General features: G+C 36.7%; 2 long non-coding RNA genes across 4 annotated transcripts; both read right to left on the reverse strand.

Annotated features, from left to right (window-relative positions):
• Window positions 1-6133: 6133 nt before the first annotated feature.
• LOC110927854 lies at window positions 6134-11027 on the reverse strand. The gene is made up of 3 exons (XR_002585956.2): window positions 10952-11027; window positions 6736-6796; window positions 6134-6486 (listed from the first exon to the last, which is right to left on the reverse strand). It is a non-coding gene; the product is annotated as an uncharacterized LOC110927854 (long non-coding RNA).
• Window positions 11028-11109: 82 nt separating this feature from the next.
• Window positions 11110-12359, reverse strand: LOC110927853. Of its 3 annotated transcripts, none has more exons than XR_002585955.2 (5): window positions 12093-12359; window positions 11627-11704; window positions 11491-11539; window positions 11331-11397; window positions 11110-11217 (listed from the first exon to the last, which is right to left on the reverse strand). It is a non-coding gene; the product is annotated as an uncharacterized LOC110927853 (long non-coding RNA). The 3 variants fall into 3 exon arrangements; XR_004889545.1 differs by having other exon boundaries at window positions 11627-11809; XR_004889544.1 differs by lacking the exon at window positions 12093-12359 and having other exon boundaries at window positions 11627-11841.
• Window positions 12360-17021: the final 4662 nt, after the last annotated feature.

Consider the following 17021-nt stretch of genomic DNA (forward strand, 5'->3'; position numbering starts at 1 on the left):
AAATATGTGAGAAATCATAATTTACATGGTATCCTCGTGAGGTTGTACATTGACCATGGCTACTACAGTTTTTCGATTGTGTTACCACCTATCACAGTCGCCCACCGTATGGCATTTCTTTTCGTTAACCAAAAACTTAGCTGCAAAAAATTAAGATGCTGAGTGTCATTATTTGAATAAAGTCCCTATATTAAGTCTAAGATCTAGTACTACTAATTAACGTTCAAACAAAAACACTGAACATAAACGATTTCTGCTCCTTATGTACGTAATAGATCATCAAACATATTGCATTCAATAGCAACCATTACCCTTTTCGAGTTGATTTTTCCATTTCCAATCCTAATTTCCTCTATATCGATCCTGTTGACATCAACCACTAATCCTCTTTGGTTTCACCATAACCATCTTTTTGGTCGATAGACCGGCTGCAACCATCAGACTATTAACTTACGCAAACAACCAAACTCCTCCTTTTCAACAATTAATTCCAATAAGTTTGAACAACCCAAATCAAGACCAACTAAAATCGCTAAAGTTTCAATCAAGAACAACTACAATTAAGAACACCTAAACTGTCACACCCTGGCTTTGCGGAAGCGTGGTTAATTTGGTGTGACTTCTTAATACCATAGCTTAACCATAACAAAGCTATATGAATAAAAACCATGCAAGATCATCCATTTAATTAAGTTTTAAAAACCAAGTACAACAACATTGTCTCAACGGAAACACATCCTAACGACATAAACATTGTTCAACAAACATAAACATCGACATAACATAAACACAGTTTAAGGACTGCGACTTGTCCAGGAAAGAGTCACATTCCCTAAACCCGGATGACCTCGTAACTAGTGCAGCGGGAAAACGTGTCATACCGCGCCAGATCCTTTAATTCCCTGAAATACATGTAAGTTGAAAAATCAACAATAATGTTGAGCGAGTTCATGTGTAAGTGAGTAAATAAACCTTTGTATGTATAAAAATCCTGGTATATAGCAAATAAGGAAAAAGAGATCACCAATGGTTTGCAAGGCCATTGATATGTGTGAAGTGCAAGTAGGGAGACTCAAACCTAGCGGATTTATGCGTCGGGCACAAAGTCACCCCGAGGTCCGTTTCTAGTTTGGCCTAGGGCTGGGCTCGCTACACCCAGATAGATCTACCGCTCCTGTCCCTCGGTCCTACCATGAGGATTAATGACCTCATGTTGCTCCTACCCACTCACATGATCTAAGTAGTAAACCTCCTTACGCTAACCATACCATGTATAAAGTACTTGTAATCATAGTAACATGTATTTCACCCCCGCAGTTTATAAAACTGAAAACAGTTAAGAGAAAGGGGGACATGAACTCACTGTGGTGCGTCTCTACAAAGTATACCTCCAAATCAAGCAGCTGTGCGACGACCTACATGTACTAACTCTATTAGACGGACGGCCGTGCCTTAGCTTTATGGTTTAAGTTTTTGGGAAATAGTTAGACAACTATTTCGTGTTTACTTTCTGTATATACTTGGTAATTATTTTCCTTCCCAAGGATGGGGGATTTAATACATGTGCTTCGAAATATATTAAGTCTCACTTGAAATATATTTTATTTCTAACTCCAAAATATAAATATTCTTTTCAAAAATATTATATTTTCTATTACATAGAATTTTCCCAAAATAATATCTTGACAAAGTACGCGTTCAGTCATATTTTCTTAAAATGCGTAAGTTACGTTTTAATGATCGAGTGGTAATAATAATTACCGGTGTAACTTATATTTATCGTAGAGGCGTTCGTATTATTTTGGATTCGTTAACATTCGATAATATTATTTTTACCCTAAAAATAATATTTATGTATCTTCACAAATAATGACAAGTAACGTTGTGAAAAATATATTTACTAGATATATATTTATAACGTTTAATTTTTGTTAAAATCCCACCTTCGATATTTTGTAAATAAAGTCGTGGCGAAACTTATATTTTGAAAACAAGTCGAAAAGTATTTCTAACACTTGTGGTGAAAATAATTCTAAGTGTTAGGTTTTTGGAAAAATTTCGCCAGAGTTTCCTTTGTAACGGGAGGTGGCCACGCTTTCAAGCGTATCATTTTCTTTTACAAATCAATCCAACAATCTTCTCATTCAATCAAAACAACGTTCAGAACAACAAACTAGTCGATAAACATGTAAATCGCAAGAATCTCATGAACTTGTGATTTATTCAAAAATATGAAGTAAATCCCATTACATTTAGTGGATCTTTATATAAAGCAATCTGATTTCGTAAAAACCTCGTTTTTAGAGAAATTCCGTCTTTACAACTTCTCGTCATCTTTTACAAAAATAGTTATTTTGTCGAAACTTTGTGCTACACAAGTGTTTACACACTTGTGTGTTCTAAAAATCATTCTTGTTAGTGTAAGATCCGTCTTTAGAAAACATGGTTTCTTTGACACCCGGTCTTTTGAAAATACCGCTTGTAGATCCGTAGATCTACTAGTTTTAAACACTATTCCGTAAGTAAAATCATTTTTACACAAGTTCAAGTTTCGCGTGTGGTAGAGTTTCATCATTTAAGCCTTGTTACACTTGAACTAGCTTTATGTCATAATCCATGATCATGACCAACCCGGTTTAAATGATGATCCGAGCTACCACAACATAGATCGGGCCTAAATAACTACACAAATCAAATACTACAAGATTTACACAACAAACAAGCTTTTAACCATCACTTTTAGTATCTTTAGTAGACGTTTATACTTCATCTTGCATGTTCATGACTTTTAACCGTTACATATCATTTTAACCATCTTAAAATAGTTCGAGAAGGTGATTCAAGCAACTTACTACTAGCTCGAGGCTAGGGAAGAATCTAGACGCAAAATGAGTGGATAAAAGCAATGAGTTGAGGTCCTTCGCCTTCCGAATGCACCGAGCTTCCTTGTAGGTGATCCTTGACACTTGAATGATCTTGGAATGGCTTGAAGGAAATCGAAAGATGGATGGTTGCAAGTGTGGGTGTTCAGCCGAGAGCCTTTGAGAGAGAGAGAGGGAGTGTTGTTGAGAGTTGTTAAGTGAATGATCATGTGGGATTATGTCTACTACTTATAGACATTTCATGAGATTATGATCCAATGGTTCATGTGTAGGCTTGATACTAGACAAAGGAGATTAAAATAATCATCAAGTACACAAGGAGGTCACAATGTGACCGAGTTCGGTCAAGGGGGGGGTAGTTTAGTTCAAATCCAACCATTAGTTAGTTGAAAGTTAAGTTAAATTTAGTTAGTTAAGTGATTAACCCGGTTACTAGTGTGTTGTGCATTACAGTGGGTGTTAGGGTATTCAGGGACCCCAACTGGCTCAGAAAAAGATAAATAATGTTAACGGTAATATTTTCATGTCCCGGGTAAAGTCCGGTTGTTCGGTTGGATAGTAATCCGTTAAAGCGTTAAACAAAGCTTTAAAGTGTCGTTATTATTATTTTTAGTGACACAACTTATTCCCGACACTCTGGAAAGTGTCTAGTAACATTTTTCTCATGTTTTGGCACTTTATAAGTTAACCAAATGCTGAATTTTTAGTTAATGTGCTGAATTTTGTACTTAGAGTACGTTTTAGGCACATCCTGTCACTGTAACTTATTCCTAGAGACGCAGTTCTACAACCCTTGTATCTTCACACTCACTATTAGTGTAGTTAACTATCTCGGGCTCATACAGGCCTTAGAGGCAGTATCTGCCTGGTGCTGGTTATGACAGCACGTTCAATAGGTTATCCGTTCATTGTGCTACTGTGCTTTTGTGCATCATGTTTGTCACTAAGGTTCAGCATGTACATAATGTAGTGACAGTAAATAAAGTATGATGCAGGTATGTACATGTATCAACATTCAAGTAGCAGTTTATCCACAATTTCAGGTAAGCACAGTAATTAAGCAGTAATTAGTTATTAATTAAGTCGTACGGATACCTGGTTTAGTGAGGGTTGTCACATAAACGTCTTGTAATTAAATTATTAAAAATAATCACTTTAAAAATGGCAAGATTTCAAACCTTTTGGATCTAGATGCGGAAAAACAAACCTTTGGACGAAAGTGGCAAAACTGGCCAAACCTCAGCGACAAAAATGGCATTTTACTCTAAATAAAAATAACATACCAGCATCCTCCTATTTCTCTGCCAATGCTTCAGTTGCTCCCGTTGAGTGCGTCTCGGTACAGCAGGGCGTCCGTCACTTTGAAGGGCCCCACTTAAGTTCTTTGCAGCAGTGAAATCCTTTTCCTGAAGATTAGTGCAGTCTAACGGTTTACATAATCCAAAATATGATAGTTTAATGTGCCTGAATTTATCAAGCAGCAAGTTATGAGGTTTAATATCCCTATCACAGTTAAAAAACATTACATTTCTGATAAAAAAAAGCCGTCATGTGTTTGCATAAAGTGAATTAAGGAAAATTGTTATAACCTATGAATATAGTTATGTTTGTGAATCGATTCAATTGCCAGAACAGTTTCTCCGACATAAAACCTAGCTTCGTCTTCGATTAACGTATATTTTCACATAAGTAAAGTCATCATATCTCCACCAGGTAAATATTCCATTATTAGGTAAAGATATTCCTCATCTTGAAATGAACAATGAAGTTTAACAATGCAATTAGTGTCAACTTCTGCAAGTAGATTTCTTTCTGCTTTCACTGCTGGTTAACCATGGAGGAAGATACGCATCGTTGATTTCAATTGCGTAATGGGAAATAGAAGCTCAACCATGGTTAGGTTGAGTTGTAGTCAAAGCGAATACATGATCAATTTTCCTCACCTCCTTGCATTTAACCTATGAAGTGCACAATCCATGACCAAATATGTTAAAACCTGAGTTTGATGATATTAAATGCTAATAGTTAGGGGTAATTAAATGACGTTGAAACCAACACAACCGCTTAAACCGAAGCAAGCCGGCTAGTTTGAGATCCAAACGGTTTGATTCATTTTGAAACTTTAAACCGGTCATGTAAACCGAACCAGCCGATTGACCTTTTATTATATTTATATTTAAATACATTTTTGGAATATGTAGTTATGTATATATATTATAGTCATGAACCATTTTATCATTTGAAAATTTTATACATACTTTCTTAGAAGGAATAAAATATCAATTCAAACAGCCAATCTATCCGACCACCCAACCAGGTTGAATTGGTTTATCATTTCCAGAAATCGTAGTTAGCGGTTTGACCTAGAATTTTAGTCAAAACCAGACCACAAACACCCCTACTAAGAGTTACAAACAAACCTCTGGTGCAAAAACAACAGCATTTTCAAATGGTACTGGTGAATAAAGTAAAGGAACATCTAGTATATTTAGAGATGGTAAAAGAAACCTGCAAATAAAAAACAAAGACTTTCACTATTTAAAAAGGTTAGAAATATTAAAAATTTACAAAACTTAAATCTTTCTTGATTGAGAACATGTACTCACATGTAATTAAGAAGAAGAAGAAAGTCATATAACCCATGTACATCATTATCGCTGAACACCGATAAAGATTCTGGGGTATTATCCACATCAGAGAGAGAAACCGTACGCCTAGTCTGCATAAATATGTAACGAGTCGATCAGTTTAAATTAATAATATCGTACGATCATGAGTGGATCGGGTAATAATAATACCATTCCCAGGTTGTACTTTTCAATCTCTGAGAGCTCAAAGAGGTCTTCTGTAGCTACTTTCTCCACTTTAGAATGGCACAGAGGCATACTAAAAGAGATATACTTAAATACATTAAAAAAACAATTAGCACAAGAACAAAAAATATGAAAAGACTAACATACCCTTTTGAGGGAATGATTTACTTATTCTTTTAACAACGACCTCAAGTTTCTTGTTGATTGGGATATGCATACTGTAAACTGGCAAGAAAATCTATATATTAGAGAAATGAAACTATACGTGCGTTATCACCAGACATATGACAGAAAAATAACAAAGAAAAGAAGAAAAAAAAACATACCGAACGGGAAACGAACCTGGGTAGTGCAAATTAAAAACCAGCTAACGTTGTTGCATGAACTACATCTTGAAACGATGCATCGTTTACTAATCAAAAGTTATTTAAAAGAAATACGTCAAAAATCACCCGAAATATACTTTTGAAGTTGACCCTATCAAACCTTTTCCTCAAAAGGTTAACCAATTTAAATTCAACCACCCAACATTCCCATAGCCATCTCTGTAGTCTTTAGAACTAAAAATGTTTTCATTAGATTTATACAAAGGGATATGTTTTCTAGTCAATTAAAATTAGACAAAAAGCATTTGGGGCTAACTCCTGTACAAAAAAATTACCAGCTTTGACCCATTACCTAACTCGTCCAATCGCGCCATTTTCCACCTCTACTAAAGACCGAAGGTAGAGAGGAACTGGACACAGTCATCTGTTCCTGTAATGTTTACTTTTCTTCCTTGAATTCCAAATCTGCAAAAAAAAATAAAAAATACTTATGAGAATATTAAAACATTATGTAGTTTTTTTTCCTTCTAAAATGACACTTTTTGACCTGAAACTATTGAACACACTTTTAATCTGGCCCGTTCTGATATGTTAACTAACCATTATCAAATTAAACTTTTGAAACTTGCAAAACACAAACAACTGTAGCAAGTAGGAACTAATTAAGACTTATTACACTATCATTTAACACTAACAATTAACAATTGTACATACGTTTTAACATTTTCACTGGCGGCCACACCTTCTAGATAGACTCGAAGATCACCATCAGGGCCTGCAAGAAAGAAAGCATACAGTTTCACACATAACTATAGGAATGAGGTCAATGGAGAAAGTCTGACCAGCGAGGATAAGATTACAACCCTGAACTATGTGTGTGGCCTCTAGACTTTTACCGTTAGCTAACTCTACGACAGGTTTGGTGTTTAGGGGAGTTGGTGCACGTTTTAACATTTGGCTAACTTTCAAAGACACATAACTTGTATCCGCACCCGAATCAAACAATACAGTAACATAAAAGTAGTCAAGACATAAAAGTCGTCAAGAAGAAACTTACCCATGACTACGTTGGGATCATTTCTCGCTTCACCCTGCCCCAGCACAAATACACGACCCCTTACTTCGTTGCCGTTGTTGTTCCCACCGTTGTTGTTGTTGCCATTGCCTTGATTGTTGTTATTGTTGTTGTTGTTGTTGTTCTGATTTCAGTTTAACTGAGGGCAGTGTCTTTTGAAGTAACCTTCAGCGCCACAATTAAAACATCCCTTGTTGCCCTGTTGCTGATTCTGCGGTGGTTGGCGCTGCTGCTGATTCTGATTCGCAGGCCGCGGGCTTCTACAATCCTTGGCCTCATGACCCATCTTGAGGCACCTTTGACAGCGACCCTTGTTGCACTGGCCACTGTGGTGTCTGTTACAGTTGTTACACTTTGGGAGGTTCCCTCGATAACCACCCTGCCTGTGACTGCCCGAAGATTGCTGACTAGGGCTCTGATAGTTGTCAGTCTTTCGCTGCTGAACTTGGGACTGAACTGAAGCTGAACCTTTGCTGGAATCCCCCTCCCATTTTCTTTTGTTGTCACTGGGGGTAGCAGGAGTAGCAGAAGCGGTAACGGTAGCAGTAGCGCTGACGCGCTTAGGCAGCCTGTCTTGTTCCACTGCCTGATCCGTGAGACGATGAGCTAGACGTTGAACATCCTGGATGTTGTTATGGTTAGCCGATGTCACGTGGCTTTGAATTTCCGGTGCCAGCCCTTTAAGATACAATTCGATACGCCTGATAGGTGGGTCCACCATAGTTGGACACAGAACGGCCAGCTCGTTTGACCTTTTAGTATAAGCCTCGATCTCCGACCCTGTCATTTTCAAATTGAAAAACTCCACCTCTAACTTGTGGATGTCGTCTCGTGAGCAGTACTCCCGTTTAATCAGCTCCTTGAAATCATTCCAGGGAGTGGCGTTAGCAGCTGCCAATCCCAAAAGTTGGACTTGCGCATTCCACCAAGTTAGCGCAATCCCTTCTAAAGTACCAGTGCCTATTTCACCCTGCGAGCCTCAGGGCATTCACACATCTCAAATACCGACTCGAGCTTTTCAAACCAGTGGAGGAGTCCAACCGCTCCTTCAGTGCCACTAAACGTGCTAGGACGACAGTCCATGAAGTTCTTGAAAGTACAAACAGGTTGCTGAGCATGTTGACCTGTTGTGTATATAAGAACAGGAGAAGGTTAAACACAAGAGTTGGTTTAGGAGTGTAGGATCTAAAGATCCTAGTGTGAGTTACGACTGCAGGGTATACCTCCTGCTTGTGCAGCTGCGAGTGCCGCAGCAACTTGTTCGTTGATGAGAGTCGTCAACTGGGCTTGAGTCAAGTTAATACGTCCGGCCATTGATCTTCACATCAAAGGCAACATAAGTGAGAAAGGTTCGCGAATTGTGCGATGACAGAAGAGTGTAAGCACACAAGTGTTCTCAAGCAATAAAAAATAGTAGGCAATGTAATCTAAGCATACCACGAGCAAAGTTCTATGTACTTCTAGCATGTAGGCAATAAACATAAACCTTATTACCTAGGAGGTCGAGTCTTGCACGTGGAGCGAGGCGTCGTTGTGGATCGTTGAGCACTGTACTAGTTATAGTCTGGTTTTAATAAAAATGTTTTTCCCTTATTAAAACCGAGTTCTCTATAACCAATGGCTCTGATACCAATCTGTCACACCCCCAAAATCCACCTGCGGAGTATCACCGCTTGGGAGCGTGACTGACCAGGATCAAGCCACCAATCATATAGAACAATGTAAATAGTAAAAGTAATTGTCATTTAACCAAACCAATCCATATGAAAGGTGTTCCAAAACATAAGTGTAATAACAAAGTTTAGCGGAAGCAAATGAGTAAAAGCCCAATCATAAATAAGAATGTAATGTCTCAATGTTCAATCCAAGCATTCACGATCCTTGTCCACAACGACCGCGCCTCCCCATGCAAGCTCCATGTATACCTAACGACCTGCAAGGCATGTAACAGAGAGTCAACAACTAGTTGAGCGAGTTCACAGTAAGTAAGTTTGTAACAGTAAGTTCCTTTCGTAACGTGTGGCTCTACTGGGCCGATAGTATGTTCCCATAGTTGTATATACACTAGACTATTTGTAACCATAAGTGTTCTTCCTAACCTGAGAACAGTAGTACGTACAAGGTTTACGTAGGTTTTACGTAAGTGTCCTTCACAACCGAGGACAGGGGTACGCGGGGGTTTACGTAGGTTTTACGTAAGTGCCTAACACAACCGAGGCAGTAGTGAGTATAAGTTCACGTAGGTTTTACGTGAGTGTCCTTCGCAACCTGAGGACAGTGATGAGTACAAGTATACGTAGGTTTTACGTACGTGTCCTGCGCATCCGATGACGATGGTAGATAGTCTAGTAACAGTGTAAGTACAAATCTATTCCTTCAATCCCATTCCCAACCCCGGGAATCCCATGCCTTAGTAAGAGTGTGAACTCACCTTGGTTTGCTCGGTATGCTAAACTATGTGCTCGTAAACAATCAATCAATCAATCAAGGCTTAAGGTAATGCATTGACACACAGTTAGTTCATGTTAGTTAAGTTTCACATACATTCTATGTCACAAAGTGCTTGACAGTTAATCTCATGTATCGTATAAGCAGTTAATCAATTTCATGTCTTTCATACTTCACATCAGAGTCTTTCACAGTTTATTCTAATATCATCATCAAATAACACACCTAATCAGGGTTAACACACTTAATTGAATTAACAAATTCGGGCCAACAAGCATTCACAAAGTTCGGATCATGAATATCTTATAAAGAGTCGGACCATATACTTCAAGCAAAAGTCAGACAAGGGCATGCACCCCTAAAACTCGGACCAAATGCTCTCCTTAATCAGAAGTTCGGACAATGCTTTACACTTATAAAATTCGGACATAGCATCTCCTTAACAAAACTCGGACAGGGGCTCCCCCCTTACAAACTCGGACAGGGGCTTCCCCCCTTACAAACTCGGACAGGAGCTTCCCCTTATAAAAATTCGGACACCCCCCACACTTAAAGAAATTCGGACCTTGTTAAATCATTCATAAAAGTCGGACTCATACATCTCTTGGTAAAGTTCGGAAATCTAGTTTCCTTTACACACAAAATTCGGACAAGCATGTTAATCAAAACTCAGACCTTTGTGACTTCACAAAACCCTGACTGTTAACTCCGAGTTTCAACACACGTGATTTCCAAAACCAATTTACAGAATCAATGGAACAATGGAACAGTTACATACTACGATAAAAAACCCTAATTTCATACATCTGTATTGCAGTAACCTCATCATCAATCAGACATTCTATCATAACAGGCATCTTAACATTCAACAAGTGATTACACAACTGATTATAAACCATTTCACAGCAATCAGAATCAATCAAACACAGAACCATTACATGTAGAACTAGGGTTTTGCATGAATCACATAATCAAAGATTAACAACAAGAAATCATTGAACAATTACCTTGGATTGATTCTAAATGGATTGAAAGATCAAGATGGATGCAGGAGACTTGTGCCAATAAGAAAGAAGGTGATTGCAAGAGAGGGTTGTAGAGAAATCTTGAAGATACGTATAATGATTTGTGAAATGATTTGGGTTAAGGGTTTTGTTTTATTTTCACAATTAACACTAAACACCCTTAAGTATTATCTATTACATACTACATGCACAAGACATAGAATTTACAGTTTCATCACCAAATTCATATATTTGTCAATTCATTCGTGAAACTTTACCAATCAAAACGTATACAGTTACAAAGCAAACAATTGTATAAGTAAGTAACTAAACAAACAGTTAACGTGCAATAAATGCGAAAGTGGAATCTCGAAAACTCGAGTTGTCACATAAAACAACTTACCTAAAGAGTTGTCATTTATATCCTTGTGCGTGTAAGACAACGGAAAGATTCAAGTGTGCTTCTACACAATAATGAATGTAACAGAAATTGAAACATGATACGTGACAAAGGTTTGTATGTAAGTTTTAATAAGATAAAGAGATGAGACTTACAGGAATAGGCGATACGACCATTTCCTTCCCATATCTTCCCAGTTTCTTGAAGACTATGAACTTGTGATAGTTTTCAAGGCTTCGGGCACTTGAATTGGTGCAGTGAGATATGTCCTAAAAACAATAATACATATAATAATAACCTTAGTTAATAACAAACAAATATAATGCTGCCATTGACCACATCTTTTCAATAAAGGGTCTCTTGAAAAATACGAAACACGTACCCAAATAAACACCAACTTCTTCTTCAAATCCCCTAACAAATAATCAACCACAGGGTCCAAAATTTTCCTATGCATAATTTCATGATTTACAAAGTGCTCACAGCGTATTATAGGAGACACTGAATGGTAAAATACATTTAACTTACTAACAATATAATACCTGGTTCTTGAAGACCAAATGGCAACGTCAAATCTCTCAAAGAAAAATCCTAAAAAGTCATCCAAGAAGGGTCTCTTAAATACTGCATTAAAAGAAAGATGATAAATAACAATAAAAAAACAGGATATGTAATTACCAGAGACAAAAATTATAATAGTCCATCTTCACACCACCAGATCAGATCTGATCTCACCACAACAAAACTCGCTTTCCTCTGTACAATTCAATCAGTTAAGTATACAAATTAGAGACTTTCCTTTGTAATTCACCAAATGTCATCCACAGTAACCAGACCAGAAATAGAAATCTGAAATAAACCCTACCATAATTCAAAATTTTAATCAATTAACACACAACAATGAAAAAACATGAAACATAAACGATTAAATGTAATTAAGCAACTGATAGATCGTAATATCAAACAAAGCCCAAGTTGTAACAACCGAGAATCATCAAAACCCCCAAATCCATGAACATACTCAGATATTAGATGAATGTTAGTAAATCAAACATCGTGGTGTCGAATAAAATCCGCGTTGAACTTAATTTCAAACTTACCTTGAGGGTTTCGATGACGGATTGGGAATGGAGAAGAAGATTACCTTCAGGAAGTCAATACATCTCTGATATTTGCAGACTCCATTGGAAACCTTTAATCGGTTGTTGAATTGAAATTGACAATCACCTTAAACGGAAGATTGAAATCAAAGCAGAGGACAATCAGAAAGCATCAGCGGCGATGAATCATGGTCGGCATATCAAACCATCATCGCTTGAATCCAACTATGTTACCTCTGATTGCCACAAAAATGAAAGCGGTGATGAAGTTTTTGGTTAGGGTTTACAGGGAGAATAGGAGAGAAAGCGGCGATGAAGTTCTGTAGTGTTCTTGAATGAAAAGAAAATTTTAGAAACAATATATACCTGGGTCAAAATCCGGATCCCGTGTATACCCATATGAAGAAAAAAAAAGACCCGAATTTTTGGAGCCAAAACCAATTTCTAGAATGCCTAAGGTGATGCCACATCATTTTCCAAGCCCTCATATCATGACACATCAGCCCTTATTTATCATGTTTATTATATATAATAGATTTTTTAATATCTTTTTGAAAGTGGTTTTGAGTTAGAAGATAGAAAAGATAATGATAAAAGTATAAAAATATTATTTATTTGAAAATGAGAGAACAAAAGTAGTGATTTTTTTGTATAATTATAAGTATGTGGATAAGGGATTGAATATGAATGCTCTTAACCTCCACAACATGACTTATTTATTTATTTTATATTTGTTCGATCTCTATGTGTGTGTATACACACGAACGCTAAATTACATATGACAAAAAATAGTGGATGCCACATAATATCCATTGGTTGATTCTATCTCCCTCGGTGAACCTATCAAAGGGAAGAATTATTCCTTTTGGGTTGTATTTGTATATAGACTTATACATGCAATATACTTCATGGGTAATTATATATTATGTTATTTGTAATAAAAAATAATATATTTATATATATAATGGACTCATTTAGGTTTACAAGTCTAATAAAGCTCAGTATATAAAGCTCAGGCTTACGCTTGTTGATTAAGTGAGCTTCAATTTAGGTTAAATTTTTAAAACTTGGCTCGGTTCAAGCTTTTAGCGAGTCAATTTAAACTAACTTACGAGTGGCATGATTCGAGATTACATCTCAACGTCTATTAATTTGACCATAAAGTGTACAACATATAAACTTGTAAACACTACAAATCAAAAAGGGACAAGTCCATCAAAAATGCCTTAGTGAAGGTGGGAGCCATCACTGAAGGCTGATCCATCACGATATAGGTCATGGGTAAGGACTTTACCATCGGATCACCATCAAAAATCAGAACAACGATGTAAATTACTCGAAAAATCAATGACAATATCTTACGTGGCGAATCATTGAAGATGTCCTCACCAACTGATTACGTTAGCGCCTATCATGTGTGTATCACCAATAAATTACTAATGGACATTCATTGACGGCGCTAGATTGAAAATTTGTCGGTATTGTTGGTTTTTGTTTTAAATCTAAAAATATTACATGTGCTCTTGATGAAGGTAGGAGTCGTCAATAAAGGTCCATTAGAAAACTTTTTGTGGGTAAAGACTTCACCGATAGCAATTACCAGAATCAACGACATCGACAACGGCGAAAACTTCTCTAATAGATCAACGACAAAGGCTTCACTGATGAATTATCAACGGCGTCTTCATAGAGCCGGCTCAAAATATTGTAGGCCTAAAACGGATAGAAAAATTGAGGCCGTTTTTATAAAAAATAAAAGAAAAAATTGTTTTAGATCCTATTATTCATATATAATCTCTATGTATACATAATTATAGATCATAAATCTCAACATCAGTAATCTTAAATCCAAGATCACCTACATATAATATGTTTTTTTTAGAATTCGATGCCCTATAGAAGTGGTGACCCAAAGCGCTTGCTTTATTTCACTTCCCCTTGAGCCGGTCCTGCGCCTTCACTGACAAGTCACCAATAGTTTTTCACCAACAGATTACCGACAATGTGTTCCTCGTCACATGTTTCACCGATAGATAACCGGTACACGTTCACCGACCACGATCCATTGAAAATCCATAGGTGTTATTGTAAAGAGATTGAAAATATTTACAAATTATAGTCGGTAACAAATAAGGAAAGCACTATGGGCGTAGGACATGGTCACATGGAAACCTTTTAGAATGTAACACGTGTATGTTGTTTTATTTCTTTCTCTAGTTGTGAACCCCTTGGTACCATGACTCCATGTAATTCCACGAGTCATATATTTATATGTGCAACAAAGATTCTATGAAATCAATGTTTTAAATCCGGTTTTTATACCGTACCAGATTTGGTTCAGAAACGGTTTAACTGGGTGTATCGGGCGGTTCAACCGGGTGTACCGGACGGTTTAATCGGTTCTACCGGACGGTTCAAACGATACAACCGGCCGGTTTAAACCGGTTTTTAAAACATTGTATGAAATAACAAACAACTATTTATCTAAAGTAATTCCCCGAGTCATATAAAGGGTAATGCACGGTACCCCTGACCGCGGAGGGGATAACCCCTCCCAGACCGCCACCCGACAAGCCTAAGCCTAGCAGTAAATACCCATGCCGAGCCGACGCCTGAGGGTACTTTGTTCACCCCAAGAATCGACCCAGTACCCGAGTCATATAAGCAACAAAGATTCTATGAAATTTGAATAAACTCATGCTATTTATCTAAACATTCAAACATATAGCTCAGGGAAGGGGGTGGTCACTAGTGATAGAATTCTATCACTCACAAACACCAATCAAGTTCCGCCACGTCATCAATCATTTTTCCATCACTCACAACATTTTTTAGTGGGGGTGGTCATCACTCACCACCACACCCAACAATTTCCCCCCAACCAACAATTACACTCACAAAAAAAAAAAAAACCATCACGCGTGAAGAAAATAACGAAAATGAATTTCGTGGAAAATATAACGCGTTATACTATTAGGTGGGGGTGGGAATATGGAAGTTCAACGCGTTATCCATTGTATCACGGAAAAATAACGGGAGTGCCCCCCTCCCCTCATACGGAATAAACTCGCATCCGAACCGTGGAAAAGCCTCACCTAGGGCTGAAGCCCGTGAACACTCGTCTGAAGGCACGACAGTGTGATGAGGTAAAACCCGTTTAGTTCAATGATTGAACGAGCGATCGCCGCCTACTCGCTTAGTCTCCCATCATCATCCGGTGTCGCCGAAATTAATGAGGGAAGCAGGAATCGAACCTAGGTCTCTTGAAAACGCAAGTTTCTCCCTTATCACTTCACCACCAAACTCATTGACCCCACCATAAAATTTAATGTTTATCAACCACGACTCACGAGTGATGGGTATCTATCTACTTTTGAATGAAAAGAAAAGGAATAAGGGGAAGGCGGACCATAAATACAAACAAAAGCAGTCATAATAATGAGCACAATGGATGTGGGTTCCGAAATAGTGGACATAAATCTACTTCACATAAACTCTTTTTTGCATGTGTTCAAATTTTAATGGCTGAAGTTTTAATTTATCACATGATTTTCTTTTATAAGGTCAAATATATAATTTACGAATATTATTTGAATTGCATGACTGCATGAGTGCTCTACTGAATAATATCTGTCTATACAAAAATGACGTGAGTTTAAAACCAAACAAATGCAAGATTAGATGATATATTATATGTATAAAGAATTGTTGTTTAAAAAATATTATCATTTCAATGTTTAAAAAACATCTTGAGATACATAAAAAAGGAAAGAAAACGTGCAAAAACTAGTTATGCAACTTCCGTATTCATCTATCATTATGTATTATGTAATTATTCTATATATAAATTAGCAAGTTTGTTTTGCATCATGATTTGTACCCAATGTTTAGGGACTTTTTCAAAAATATATATATATATATATATATATATATATATATATATATATATATATATAAATGAGATGGATTTGGGCTATGTGTCCTTTGTTTTTGGCCATCTAGGCTGATGTGGCAATTTGGTTTAGGAGGGAAATCCCAATTTGCTTTGTACAATCACGATTCCAAGGAAAAAAGGCGGGATCCGAATTGAGTTGGGTCGGGTTTTTTGAATTCGGGTCATAGTATATATTTCCTTTTTTTCTCATTCTTCTTGCACACACTTTACAAACCCTAAAAAACTAAGTTGCTTCCTCTCTCATATCGCCACCACCAAGATCCTCAATTCCAAACCATAGCCAAACCTCTGCAACATCATCTTCTTCACACAAATCAATCCTATTAACCAATCAAAGGTATGTTTCTATGTTTTTGATTTTATTGTTTCTGATTTCTTTGTTTTACGATTGTAATCTACACAATCGATCCTAAATCTGCTTTATTTATGTTATCCAATTCTATAGAAACTTGATTTTATAAAGATTGTGTCGAATGCTATTAACTTCTTCTTTGTCCTAAACTTTGTAGATCTGATCATAAAAATTGAAGGTATGTTGTTTTAATTTGTTGTTTATCTATTGTGTATCTTTAATCAAGCGATTGAACATTTACCTTTTTGTTTTTTTTGCAAACAAAATCAAGATCAGAGGTTTTATTATCATCATCTACATTTATCAAAGTTACTGATTTTTGTTGATTTTGTTTTTCATGTGGAACCCTAAATCTTGGATAAAATCGGACTCCGATCATGAAACAACAGAGGTTAGTTAAATGTTATAGTTGTTTTCTTTTTTTTTAAGTTTGTGTAGGTTTCATTTTATCCTTTCTGTTTGGTATTTTTTTTCAAAAATTAATAACATATGTTCTGAATGTTTTATGGTTTGTTTTTCTCATGGTAAACCCTCAATCTTTTGTGACAATTGGACTCGAATTGTTCGTCGACCAAACCAGGTTAGTTCAGTTTTGTTGGTGTTGTTTGTTTTTTGATATGTATAGTCTTTCTTTTTTATTTTTGTCTTTAGGCGTTAATTTGAAAT

The sequence above is a fragment of the Helianthus annuus genome, chromosome 3, assembly GCF_002127325.2.
Source record: "Helianthus annuus cultivar XRQ/B chromosome 3, HanXRQr2.0-SUNRISE, whole genome shotgun sequence".
Lineage (NCBI taxonomy): Eukaryota > Viridiplantae > Streptophyta > Magnoliopsida > Asterales > Asteraceae > Helianthus > Helianthus annuus.